The sequence below is a fragment of the Myotis brandtii genome, unplaced genomic scaffold, assembly GCF_000412655.1.
Source record: "Myotis brandtii unplaced genomic scaffold, ASM41265v1 scaffold48, whole genome shotgun sequence".
Classification (NCBI taxonomy): domain Eukaryota; kingdom Metazoa; phylum Chordata; class Mammalia; order Chiroptera; family Vespertilionidae; genus Myotis; species Myotis brandtii.
The window spans coordinates 7623003-7637625 of NW_005368341.1; the positions used below are offsets into that span (position 1 = coordinate 7623003).

Sequence of the window (14623 nt, forward strand, 5' to 3'; positions counted from 1 at the left end):
GAGGGACCTCCCCCTCCCCCCCGAGTGCACAAATTTTTGTGCACCGGGCCTCTAGTAAATAAATAAAATAGAGTCAGAATCTTAACCAGTAGGCAAGTGCATTTGATAATACTGCCTCAACGCGTTAATTTTAGGAATCTCTGCAATATTGATCTGATAGGTTGGAGTGCAACCAGGATCTGTTCCAGGGGTGGGGAACATCCAGCCTGTGAAATCATTTGGTCTGGCCCTGCCAAGGCATTAGGGGTGAGTTAATTAAATGTTTGACCAAATACAGCAGGCTAATTTCTACGTTGATCCTTTTGTATGGCCAGAGAATAATGTTATAAATATCCAAATGGCCTGTGGCAGAAAAAAGGTTCCCCACCCCTGGAAACGGAGAGCTTTTCTATTCAGCTTTCATTTCCCCTCAGTTCTCTCAAGAACAGAAGAGAAGGCTCTGTCTACCCGGGCTAGTGTGCTTCCCCTTGGGGCCTTGCCATTGTTTATATGGCATTCTATTTGTGCAGATCCTTCAGATTAACACAGGACTTTTAGCTTAGAAAGAAGAAAGTACAAACTTTGTCATCATTAAAAACTGATATATGTTTGAAAAATATGCACACAGATCAAGCTTGTATCTGCTGATTCTGATATGGTTAATTTTCCCTTTCTCCCATTACTACCCCCAAGCCCATGATTTTCTAAATGTTCCATATATCTATGGTTATGTATGCCAAATTTTTGCCAAATCTAGTGTCATAAAATAATATTCTATTATGCTCACAGTTCATGGAGTCCGGAATATGGACAGGGACAGCAGGAATGACTTGGAACTCAGCTGGGTGGACTCCAGCAGCAACGGGGGTGACATCGGCAGTTAAGAGCTAGAAAAGTTGGTGCTGGAGGATCCACTTCCAAAATGCCTCCTCCTAGGCTGGGCTGTCACCCAGAGTGCTTGCCAGTGGCCTCTCCAGTGAGACGAGTCCCTGGCAGCTCAGTGTTCCAGCAAGCAAGGCAGAAGCTGCATGTTCTTCCAGGACCTCGCTTTGCAAGTCACAGAGTGTCCACTGCCCACACAGTCAAGGTCAAAAAAGTCACAGACCTGATCAGATTCAAGTGAGGGAGGCATAGACACCACTCACCACTTCCAACGGAGCAGTGTCAAGGAATTTGTAGCAGTTTTTAAAAAACTGCCATACTAAACAATCTGAATTTATAATTTTATCTTTTATTACAGGGTTAAAGATAGCTATCATAATAACATGTGCTTGCTAATTCTCCCATTCATTTCATGAGGAATGCTCTATTTTATCTCCATTTCACAGAAGAGAGAGTGAGGCTCAGGAAGAATAAGGAACTGGCCACACCCAAATGAACAGGACAATGGAGATTTGAACCAAGATTGTCTGGCTGTAGACCATAGGAGCTTAACCACTGGGTTATGTAATTCTCCTTAGCTAACTACAGGGAGGCTGTTTAAGAATTGTTAAGCAAAATTTAAAAGCTACGGATCTTTACCAAATATTAAGAAATGTTTTAGATAAAATTGCTACTAAACAGATTTGATGGTCTCAGACCCACAGCAATTGAACAAAATGTCTCACCTCTACATAGACACCTGTGCGTTGAAAGAGTCTTTTCCTAACAGGTTGGGACAGGCTTGAACTTGCGGAGCTGGAACCTTCCCCAAGAAGAATGAGGTGAGTCATGAGGCTTGAGGGTTAGTTACTGTATTGTGAATGTTGGGAAATCAGGCTTTCGTCTTTGACTCTAAGTTGGCTATCATTCCAAAGTTCAGAGATGTTTTTGCATCCAGAATTGGGCTGCTATCAAGACATATTCCAATGAAACGTAGTTGTTTCACTTTCAAGGCAATTAAAAAGTAGATAGTTAAAGCGCAGAAATGCAAAGCTTCCATTTTTTTAAACTCAGTTTTCATACATCTGACCAAGTTGTCTAGCAGGTTCATGTCCTACAAAAAATACAAAAATGCAAAGAGAGCCACCTCTGTGATGAATTAAAAACTTGTGTCCTACAAGTTCCCTACTTCTTACTAGAAAACCTCGGCATGCAGCTAAGGTAGTGTAACCCTTGGGACACCAGCGTGGGTGTGCTAATAGATTGGGGGCAACCCCAGAACTCTGTGGCTATAGAATCATTCTGGATACTGAAATTTCAACCCTCTCAGCCCTATTTCCAGAGAATTGGAGTGGACAGAAAATTGGACCTCCTCTAGCCCCTCATTTCCATCCGGCCCTGGCTACTCCCTGCTGCAAATGGCTGCCATGGCTGCTCTGACCTCACACACCGACCACAGGAGACTGCCAGCATTTTTCCTGTTGCACAGCTGTCTTCTCGCTAATCAGTGATGGGTCACACAGCCCCGCAGGGCCCACTGCTTCACAGAGCTACCATCCTCCTCTCCTGCCCAGCACATGTTTAAAGAGATTTTTCTGTCTATGGTAAGAAAGCGATTTCAGCTGATCTTGGCATCCAAAGGTAAACAGGAAATTCATACTTTAAGCTTTTTGCTATGGATAATATAGGATATTTTCCAAAGGCTGAGCTTTGTGGTCCCCTCAGCGATTCAATCAAGGGTTTACATTCAAAGCATTTCTTACCAACTTGTAATCCAAACGCATGATGGTCCCTTAACCCTCCTGCCCAGACATAATGAAGTCTCATTCTTTCCTGGGTACTTCGGAAAAAGCTATATCAACCTTGTATTTCCATTTATTTATTCATTCAGCAAATATTTATGAAGCACCTATCATGTGCCAAATACTCTGCTTGGTGTTTAAGATATAATGCCAAACAAGGTACAACATCTCCCCTGTCTTCACAGAGCCTTCATTTTAGTACTGAAAAAGGAAACAGAACAAATACTTACACACGTCTTGTACATGTACGCATGAGTTCATTCTACTTGGTATACATTATGTTGTCTTTTTTTTTTTAATTCTCACCCTAGGATATTTTTCCATTGATTTTTAGAGAGAGAAGAAGGGAAAGTGAAAGACAGAGAGAAACATCGATGTGAGAGAAACGCATTGATTGGTTGTCTTCTGCACTTACCCTGACCAGGGCCTTGATGGAGACATAGACACCACTTCCAATGGAGTAGTGTCGAGGAATTTGTAGCAGCTTTTAAAAAACTGCCATATTAACCAATCTCAATTTATAAAATAATTTTATCTTTTATTACAGGGTTAAAGATAGCCATCATAATAACATTTACTATGTGCTTGTTAATTCTCACATTCATTTCATGAAGAATGCTCTATTTTATCTCCATTTCACAGAAGAGAGAGTGAGGCTCAGGAACCGAGGTACATGCCCTTGACCAGAATTGAACCAGGGATCCCTTCGGTCTGCAAGCTGACACTCTGTCCACTGAGCTAAATGGGCTAGGGCTTCTGTTGTCTTTGATTGGGAATTATAGGCAAGTCTGTATAGCTTTATCAAAGAAAGGATTGCATGGGAAAGTCATAGAGGTGTCTAAGAAGATATAAGGAAGAGATAAACAGGTACAAGACTCAAATTAGCTCCACGTCTCTGGCAGAAGTTTATGGATCTTCCTTCTAACGTGCTTCATCAATGTGACTTAGTTATCAATACTCCAAGTCTTTCAGCCCAACAGGGAATGCCTTTGGTCCATCTTGAGTGTAGTGTCTGCCCCTGGACTAATTGATCAGAGTCAGGGAAGCTGGTTTTTGTGTACAGACATGGCTGTGGGGGGTTAAGACCCCAGAGAAGAAGATAGCCTCTGGAAAATTAAACAGAAGTAGGAATTTCCCCAAGAGCTCTTGACCTAATTTTTGGAATGAAGCTAGAATCCCATTACCTAAAGGATGAAGAGGAATTAGTTGCGTCAACAGGAAAAATGTGGGGAGGAGAGAGAGGAGAGCGTTGTGATAAACAGGAATGGTTATCAGCAAAAACTCAGAGGTAAGAAAGAGTAAGACACAGTAGAGGACCCATGAGAAGTCTGGATTATGCCCAATAGCATCTCTTCATTCCAATGGACTGGACGTCTTATCTCCAGTCCCAGGTCTCTTTCATCAGCCCTCCCAGGAAGCCACTGAAACTCCTGGTGGCCAGTAAGGCTTTGCCGTGTTCCTGGGCCAGGCATCCGGAGTAGGCTCTTCTTTATTGTTAGTAATAGAGCTAGTTGACACCTCTGATTTATGGTTGTTTTTGCCTTCCAGATATACTCATCTTCTTTACAGAAATATATTGGCTTTCCTTTTTTAAATACAGGTTGATTAAAATTCACTTCACCTACTTTCTCTAGATTTATAAATATGCCACCTGATCTTTGTATCTACAAAACAGACCTATATAAATGCAGCAGAATTTTAAATAGTTTTTAAAACAGCTCTTGAATTTTAAGATTCTAACACATTAAATTTTCTAAGGCCAGAAATTGAGCTATTTTGTTTGGAGAAACAGCAGCTATTAGAAGTTACATATGATGATCTGACCCAGATTTATTAACACTTGAAGGAGTAATTTCTAATACCTATGGCAATAACTGTGATGATTTGAGCTGAGCCAATGTGGAGGTCTGCAGTGGATTAAAGATGACCACAAATTCCTTGCCATTCCTGCCATTAAGCGATGGAGTCTATTTCCCCTCCCCTTGTGTCTGGTTTGGTCTTGCGACTTGCTTTAACCGGTAGTATAATGTAGAGGAAATGACAGTATGCCAGGTGCAGGACTAAGCCCTCAAATGCAGGTGGTTTCTGTTTTTGTGCTCTTGGAAGCCAGCTGCCATGCTGTGAAGAAGCTCTGGGACTACTGACTGATGAGCGGGAACACAGAAAGGTCCTGGAGGTTGAGTGTTATCTTGTGCATTCCAGCGGCAGCCATGCTCACGACTGAGTGCAGCTGCTGAGTGACCTCAATTTATACCTTGTGAGCAGAAGAATTGCCCAGCTGAGCCCAGTCAACCCACCGAATTATGAGACATAATACATTTTTATTGTTTTAAGTCATTAAGCTTTGGATGGTTTTTTACATAACCACCAAAGAGGTTCCATTTGAATTTCTTTTCCATTTCATTAGGAGGCAGTGAATTTTCTGTTATTATTGGGGGTTTTGTTGTTTCTAGCTTTTTCATTTTGCAACTACTTTTTAATTGTTTTACTAACAATTAATACCAAAAATCATATAGCAAAAGAAAAGACAATTTCTTCTCGCCCTTTTCTTTGAGTCACCCAGAGGCAATCATTTTTGGTAGCTCCTTAGGTATTTAAATACAGGCCACATAAGGAAATTCTGTCTTTTCTTTTTTTTTCATTTCTTTGTTTTCTATACATGGGTTTACATCTTCCTCTTGTTGCTTACTCATATATGTTGGAGGTAGTTCCATACTCAACACAATAAAGCTGCCTTATTCTTTTTACTGAGTATATAACATTCTATTGAATGATATATCATAGTTATTTAACCAGGCCTCTATTCACAGGTGCTTCCTCTAATCATTTATTACAAATAAAGCTACAATAAATATTCTGTATCTATGTCATTTGTATACGTGTAAGTATAAGAATATATCAAATTGTTGGGTCAAAGCTTATGCATATTTTAATTATGATAACCATTACCAAGGTATCCTCCATATAAGTTGTATCCAATTAAACTCTCACTAACAAAATGTGAGAATGACTGTATTCTACATATTGTCTAACACATCTAGACAAAATTCATTTAAAATGTTATAATTTTACAGTTGATTCTCTGAGGTTTCTGATACCCATAATTTTAGATCTTTCTTTTTGCTATTTTGTATTTCATTTCTTTTTTTTATCTAATTGTGTTGGCAAGGGCTTTTAGAAAAATGTTAAATAATGCTAGTGATAATTGTCCTATTCTTGATTTAATAAAAATACTCTTAGTATTTTTCCAGTAATGATAAAGTTGATGTTTAATATGAGAGACATTTAGTTTATCATGTTAAAGAAACAATATCCATCTATTCCCAATATTGAGAGTTGTTATTAGAAAGGATGTTAAATTTTATCACATTTCAACATCTGTGGAGTAATTATATGACTTCTGTCTCCTTCAATCTATGAATATGGTGGATCATATTAATAAATTTCCTAACACTGAGCTATCCTTCCGTTCTTAGAGTAAGTTTCATACATTTGGTCATGGTGTGTTAGTCTTTTGATATTTTACTGCTTCCTTTTGGCTAAAAATTTTATTTAGGGAATTGCATTTTTATTTTTAAATGAAACAAATCTGTTGTTTCAAAGTAAACTTGACAAAGAAAATATTACATCAGACATAAGAGTAATAACAATGTGATGGGTAAACCACCAAATGAGAAATTCTAGAAAATAGAGAAAATGATGAGGACCAAATTTTGAAGCATAACTATGTTAAACTATGCTTTGCGGGGTAGAGGAAAAAATGTAAGTAAATGAAACAGAAACTGCAAAGAGATGAAAGTCAGACTTTAACGACCTAAAAGCCAGCAAAAACAGGGTGCCATGAAAAAATGGAATTGAAAAGGCTTAAATCTCTTGGTGGATAAAGAGAAATATCCCAGTAAAGAGAGAACGGCTGAGGCACACAGTGGGACTGAAATGTCAGGAGAGATGTTCATAAAGGATGGAATGAATTTCTCAAAGAGGGGGTCTCGAGCAGACGTAGAAGTAAGGAGGATGCCTCCTCTCTCCATGAAAGAGGGACTGGGGAGAAAATCAAGGAAACCCCAGTGGCAGGTAGAAAAACTGAAGAAACTCACATCAGACAATTGGATCCCAGTCAAGTGGAGGTAACAACCTGTGCAGAGGAGGAAGCCAATGCTCACTTGCAATAACAACCTGTTTGGAGAACAATCAATAAAAAGAATAATAATAAGTAGGCAACTTAAATATAAAAAATCTTAAATTATAAGTGATAAATTCACTGAATTGTTTCAGCAATTGGAAGAGAAAAATAATCAATTTTCTATAGAAAACACTTAACAGAGAAAGTATAGATTGTCTGATTTGACCTTCAGGGCCCAATGCCCAGTCTATACATTACTCATCCAAGTGACTTGCCTTTTCTTCCCTTCCTTACTGGAACTAATTTTCCACCACACAGTGTCTATGACCAGGGGAGAAGAGACAGCCTGAAACAAGGGAGATGGCTCTTCTTCAGACCTAAGGGTTCCCTTCACTCGGTGGTGGGCAGACTCTGGGCAAGCAGAGTACAAGTCCCAGGTTTGACAGAAGTGGCCACATGGGAGCTCTTCTCTTTTCCATGACCCTGAATGTCGATTTCATGTCTCTCAAACAGGAGGAGGGAGCGGAACATGGAAACCATTAAATGTTCTCAGGTGTCCCGACTGTCTGCAACCTTAAGGAGGATTCCCTCTGACTTTTATTCCTTTAAATGTCTGGTTTTGGCAATGATATCACCAGAAGCTATTAAGTTTAATATGAGATGAGATCATTTATAGGGCTCATTCACACATGACACTGGACATACCTTGTTCCTGCAGCTCATTAGCCGGTGATTTTGGACAAGTTTATGTAACGACGCTGAGCCTCAGTTTTCTCATCTGTGAAATGGCTGTTATAAAAATAGCTTCCCTGATTATCTCACTGGGCAGTTGTGTAAGGATCTAAAGAGATAATGAACACGTATAACACTTTGAAAACACTCTCTAAACATAAGGTGTATTGCTTAAATCCCTGGTGAAGAATATCTTTGCTTACTATAAAAACTCATCCCAATCTTGGGCAAACTGGTGGGAGATTTTTCCCTTTCTTTTCCAAAGGAAAATGAAGAAAGGACTTCCTTTCTTCTCTCCTTTTGGGAAGTGTCATGTTGAACTCTGAATGGAATAGATTGATGATTTGCTGAACTTCTTTTGCCGTCCATGCTAAAATACCAGCAGTCATCCATCGAGACTATAAGCACAGGCTGGGCCACCAGGATCATTGGCTAAATGGGAAGCTTCTGCCTGGAAGAGGTTAAGAGGATAACCACTGACAGGGAAAAGACTTTGACTGGCATGAGAAAGAGAGAAATAGTACATTTTCAAACAAACAGCCTTTAAAAGCTTGATGGATGCAGAATGTACTGGTTTAAAGATAAGAACCCAGGAACCAGATTGTATGGATTTGAATCCTGGCTCTGCCCCTTACCAGCTGTGGGAACTTAGGCAAGTGGTCTTTAGTTTCCTTCCCTAAACAGTGAGTAATGTAATGGTACCTCCTCCATAGGGTCATTATGAGGTTTCAATGAGTTGATATTTATAGAGCACTTGGAACAGTGCCTGGCACATGCAAATGCTACATAAGTTACCTGGAGGATGGTAGGTAGTTAGTGTGCCAGACTCCAGCATTAGACCTCTATGTTTGTTTGCTAATTGGAGAAGGCACACCCCATTGATTGCACACTGCAAGGTTTAAAGAGCCTATGAATTTTCAGTCCTACGTGGAAGCATTTTCAAAGCCATTCCCCACATTTACCGTGAAATGAGTACACACAATACAGATACTTTAGACAACATCAAACCAGGTTGCAGATCTGGGATCTCAGATCTGGCAGCAGATTGGGCAATGCAGATAACCTCTCGACGCCTCAGCTGCTCTCTCTGTAGTAATGAAATAAAAAATGCTGGCTTCCCAAGGGTGTCATGAAGATGAAAATGAGATAAATTCTCAGTGCTTAACCAGAGAGGCGCCACCGAAACACAGATTGAAATTATTAACATCATCTCATATCCGTAAATGCCATTATCTTATTAAATGACCAAAGCCAATCTGAGAAGTTATAATGGTGGGGGCTTGGGTAGTTAGGAACATGGCACCAGACAGCTTGCTGTGTGAAAGCTGTTGCGAAGGTGCCACCTGATTTGCTGTGTGAAAACTCACAAGTAGCACTAGCCCGTTTCCCCTGGGGCAACTCTAGTTGCAGAGCCCCAGCACTTCGCACAGACCGTACTACTCTCTCGGGGTTCCCCTCTGTGACTCCTGAGCCTGACCAAGTCCACTGGAGTCTGGAGCTGGAAGATTTGGAGCGTGAGTTTCCTACCTGAAATTCAGTAGCCACATGGGCTCACAAAGCTTCCTAGAGTGGTTGAATATTTTTGTGGAACCCATGCTGTCAATCTCCTGCCTGTTCCATTTTCATTTGTCACCTCCGTGAGATAGACAGTAGGTGACAAATGCTCGGTGAGTAAATGAATAAACTGAGAGAGACAGGAAATCTTCCTATGACATTCTACTACTCCTGGGGGAAAGAATATTCCAAGATGATGGGAGACATATAACTGGTGATAAGCAAGGTGATTTCAGGTGGTACATAGATGAATATCTACACTAATAAAAGAGAAACATGGTAATTGGCGTACGACCGCTACCCCTTTCATTGGCTAATCAGTGAGTATATGCAAATTAACTGACAACCAAGATGGCGGCTAATTTGCATATGTCCACTCCAAGCCACAGACTGAGGCTTTAGGCAGTTAAATATTAGGAAATAAAACCTGTGCATTCATGAATATTATTGCTTAGGACAAAGATAAAGTTGGTAGTTGAAAGTGATAGTTGGCAGGAAGGAAAAAAATTGTCGCTTGACTTAAAGAAAAAGATTATGTCATTAATATTCATAGAAAATAATTATGCAGTTTTTATGGCAAAAAAGTCATGACTAAAGTTAAGGAAACACCATCTTAGGAGAAAGATAAGAGAGCCTTTGTTCCTTGGTTTCAAACTTAGATTCCAGGGAAGAATTTAGAGAACAGTGATTTCTTATATCTGGATTGATCGCCACTGTTTGTATAACATTTTTATAAGCTTTCGCTTATTTTCAGGTCACGCATAATTATTTCTGTTTAATAGATGAGGAGACAGACTTAGTGTCCTTGAAAAGTTGTGCAAGAGCAAGCTGGCAAGTGAATAAAAATCTGCAAATGTTGTAATACTGTTTAGGGAGAAGAACCATATGCACAGAGGTTTTTACACAGCAGAGAACTGTTTACTAAAACGAGGGGTCAGTCATTTAACTCCTTGGAAACCTGCAATGCTAATGGTGGTCCTGTTTCTCCAGGGTCTTTTCTCTTCCATGTGCTGAGCACAGGGCGGGGAGCCAAGGCCTCGAGGAGGATCAGCAGGCCTGTTATTTCAGGGAATTAAATCTGGACCTGGGTAACATACTGCTAGCCCAAGTCGGTCTTCCGACTGTTTTGCTTGAATAGTAGGGTGTTAAAAGACTTTTTAAAAAGCGTGTTGCTAGTATTTAAGAATCTGGAAATTTCATATAAATATCTGGTGCCTGGCTTTGCCTAAAACCATGTGGAGATCTGGCAGGACCAGGTCTTGGGTTCCTGCTTTGTTGGTCTCTGGTGGGGCCTGTGTCCTCTCCAGGCTGGCACTGTCCCTTGCTGGACTCGCATCTCTTTCACTTTGGCTCTTTATAAAATTTCATAGGAAGAGTTCCCGTGTCTCTCAGTTAATTAACTTACTTGCTTTTTATTCACCATCTTTCACTTGGAGAGCTCAAGTGCAGAGAATGATGTGGAGAGATCAGCAACTCTTACAAGTGAACTCTCACTAGGGAGTGAGAAAATGAGTATGCGGACATTGGCCTGAAGTGTACAAAACACAAGTTGTGAGAACTCAACCATATTGTCATAGAACCAAATAAGATGAACTCAAAGAGGCCCACACCAAGACCACACTGTAATTAAAATGCCAAAACTTAAAGACAAAGAGAGAATTTTAAAAGTAGCAAGAGAAAAGCAGTTAGTTACCTACAAGGGAGCTCCCATAGCCTGTCAGCTGATTTCTCAACAGAAACTTTGTGGGCCACAAGGGTGTGGCAAGAATTATTCAAAGTGATGAAAAGCAAGGACCTACAACTAAGGTGACTCTACCCACCAAAGCTATCATGTAGAATTGAAGGTCAAATAAAGAGCTACACAAACAAGAAAAAGCTAAAGTTTATCACCACCAAACCAGTATTAAAGGGTTTTCTTTAAGAAGAAAAAAAAAGATAAAAAATATGAACAATAAAATGGCAATAAATACATGTCTATCAACAATTGAATCTAAAAATCAAAATAAATGAACAAAGAATCTAATGAACAAAATAAACTGATGAATAAAATAGAACCAGAGGCTGGAAACATGGAACAGACTGATGAATCTCAGAGGAAAGGGGTGAGGGGGGGCAGGGGAAAAGTAACCAAAGAATTTATATGCATCATGCATTACCCATGGACACAGACAATAGGGTGGTGAAGGCCTGGGGTGGGACATGATCAGGGTGGAGAGGGGCAATGGGGAGGAAAGAGGGTGGGACATCTGTAATACTCTCAACAATGAAGAGTTAAAAAAATAATAAAATCTAAGATTTTATAAATTGATAAAGACATACATGTAGATACACATATACATACATGTAAAGGATACATATGTATGGATATAAATATGGATATAAGATATAATTGTTAATATTTGTCTGGGAAAAACATTATTGCCACAGAAAACGGAAAAGCTTTGTGTTCAAAGGGTTTAGAAAATAAATTCTCCTTCGACAGAGCTTATCCCCTTGGGATTTGTCATAAGAAGGAAGAAAGAATTTTCAAGAAATATCAGGTTGTCCTCTGGCATATTCCTACTTTGTTCTGAAACAATTTGAGCTCAGAAGCACATTTCATCAAGTATAGAAGTTATAGGTTTTACTAACTATGAATAGAAGAGAAAAAATGAGATGCAGGGTTATATTTTAACCTTAAAAACTTAGATAGGAATTTAACAGAATTCTCCTTATTAAAGGATGATAATTTTGTGTTCATCCTTCATAATGAGACATTGTCAATATTAGAACTTTGGCCTAGTAGGGAGAAAATAAACAGGCAAAACTTTCAGGTAAAATATAGTTAATTTTATTTTATTTCTTCCCTGATTTCTTTCTATAATACCTTCAAGATACCATCCCAACACTATTATCATAACTGAATATTTTACGTAATGGAAAGCACAGGCACCTCAGATCTCCTTTTGCATGACAAATGCTTAATTAGAAAAATAATAAGATGGAAATGAAATTAGTATTTACTATGACTGGAACAGAGACTTGTCCTGGAGAAGAAAATTTAGTTTTAATTCACCAAAGGCAAAAAAGAAAAAGAGAGAGAGGGGAAAAAAAAGCAGGCAAGAAAGAAAAGAATCTTACAAGATGAATACTGAAAACAAATCAGAGACAAAAGCATATGGCTTGTGCCTATAATTGGGATGGAATCTCTCTCTTTCTCTTCCTCCCACCAAATACACACCACAAAGCCCACCACAATAATAAAAAAATATGATATTAAAGTTCTTAAATTGAAGAAGTCCTTTTTAATTGCTTAAAAAAAGTCAGGCCCTCTAAATGTCCCATTTCCATCAGATTAGATAAAGTGTATACCAAATTAGTGTATCGCTCAATTCTGCACTGCATTAGCAACCTAATTATAACTGTGAAATAATTCAGTGTGGAACCACATATTAAAATATGGTAATTTCTGTGGTATGGTTTTTGAAGAAGTAGTTGTATTTTCCTGTGTCTTTTTGAATTGTTGGTGGTGATTTGTTGCCTTTGGCTAGTGCAGCAGTTCTCAACCTGTGGGTCACGACCCCTTTGGGGGTCGAAAGACCCTTTCACAGGGGTCACCTAAATACATCCTGCATATCAGATATTTACATTATGATTCATAACAGTAGCAACATTACAGTTATGAAGTAGCAACGAAAATAATTTTATGGTTGGGGGGTCACCACAACATGAGGAACGGTATTAAAGGGTCGCGGCATTAGGAAGGTTGAGAACCACTGCTTTAGTCCATCTGAGTCCTGCTCTTCCAAAGTTATCTAAAAATGTGCATGGGATGTACATAGTTTGTCAAAATTATTTATTGGGAATATGTACAAAAAATAAGCCTTACGTTATTTGTTAAAATGCAGGGCCATAGAATAATATGTCCACTTCAGTCCATCACAGCTGATGTCATTGAAATTACTCGAGTTATTTATTCTGATTTTGTGTGTGTGTGTGTGTGGGGGGTGCCTTTTTAAAAAATCAAGACAAATTTTAGAGAAGTTTCAGGTTAACAATAAAATTGAGAGGGAAATTTAGAGATTTCCCATATACCTCCTGGCCCCACACATGCATAGTCTTCCCTGTTATCAACATGACTCAGCAGAATATTTTTTAAACAAGGATGAACCTATTTTGGAGCCAAAGTCCACAGTTTACATTACAGTTTACTCTATGGGTTGGACAAACGCATGACTCAGATCTGTCATAATATCAGAATATTTTTACTGCCCTAAAAATCTCCTGTGCTCTGCCTATTCATCTGCCCACCCTTCCTGGCAACCACTGATCTTATCATTGTTTCCATAGTTTTGCCTTTTCCAGAATGTCATATAGTTGGAATCATACAGTATGTAGCCGTATCAAATTGGCTTCTTTTACTTAGTAATATGCATTTTCAGTTTTTTCATGTATTTTCATGGTTTGATAGTTCATTTCTTTTTGGTGCTAATATTTTACTGCCTGGATGTGATACCATTGTAATTAGCTAGGTACTAATAATAGGAAAGGAGAAAAAGAAAGGCCAGACATTATAAGTATGGCCCTCTGGGCAGACTCACCAGGAAGCTGCAACTTTACACTCCTTAGGGAACCACTGGTCCATTTCCTGCAGACCATCTCGGCCAAAGACCATCCCTGCCACAGTAAAGTCAGGATGACACAGGGAAGGTGCTTGCTGCCAGTCAAACCTGGAAACAAAGATCATTGGCTAGAGAGGGCAGATCCCCTGCAAGCCCACAGAAATTTGGGGCTATATAATCTCAATTTGGGGCTATATAAAGACAAAGGAATTATCTCTCTCTTGGCTCTTTGCTCTTTCATTCCTCTGGTTTTGTTCCTGCCCCTGTTCCCTCCATAGCCATGTGGTCCTGTGGACCCCACACACAATGGATTGATGGACTACAGCTGGGAACACAAACTAAGCTTGCCAAATGCCGGATTGGACTGTGCAGACATGGAACAGAAACTCTTGACACTGGCTTTAATCCTAGCCCTGCTGAAGACACAGCTGAACTTCTTCCTTGGTAGGATGGAGGGAAATGGGACCTTGGAAACCAAGGGGTTTGATTCCACAGAAATAAAGCTTTCTACAAGACCTCATGCTCCATGTGAGTTTCAGAAAATTCTTTTTCTCATGATATCACAAGAAGCCCACTTCCCCCGGCAGCAGGTGGGGGCATGGAGAGCTCCCCACTGCTAATAGATGTATCACAGTTTATTTATTCATTCATCTGATATCTTGGTTGCTTCCAAGTTTTGGCAATTATGAGTAAAACTGCTATGAACATCTGTATGCAGATTGTGTTTACTTTTTGAAATTTTTACTTCTAGACCAACGACAAATTAAGATCACCAGATGGGAGAAGCTATTCAAATTATCAGCTATGAATTGTGTTGCCTTAAAAATGCTACACAGTAGGTCTTCAGCTTATTAAAATGCCTCAGCGATCTCTTTCAACTTGTCACAGAGTTTGGACCAATTTTTAATTGGGAAAATTATAAAAAGAGGGCCCATCCCTGCCTCTTCTAAGTAAATAGAAAATTACACATA

The 14623-nt window shown here is 39.4% G+C and overlaps 1 long non-coding RNA gene across 1 annotated transcript in view; it reads left to right on the forward strand.

Moving 5' to 3' along the window:
* The window catches only part of LOC106727772, a 19668-nt gene extending 5525 nt beyond the window's left edge, over positions 1-14143 (forward strand). The window contains exon 3 of the long non-coding RNA XR_001364022.1: positions 14132-14143. This is a non-coding gene — a long non-coding RNA (uncharacterized LOC106727772). The remainder of the gene's footprint in view (positions 1-14131) is intronic.
* Positions 14144-14623: the final 480 nt, after the last annotated feature.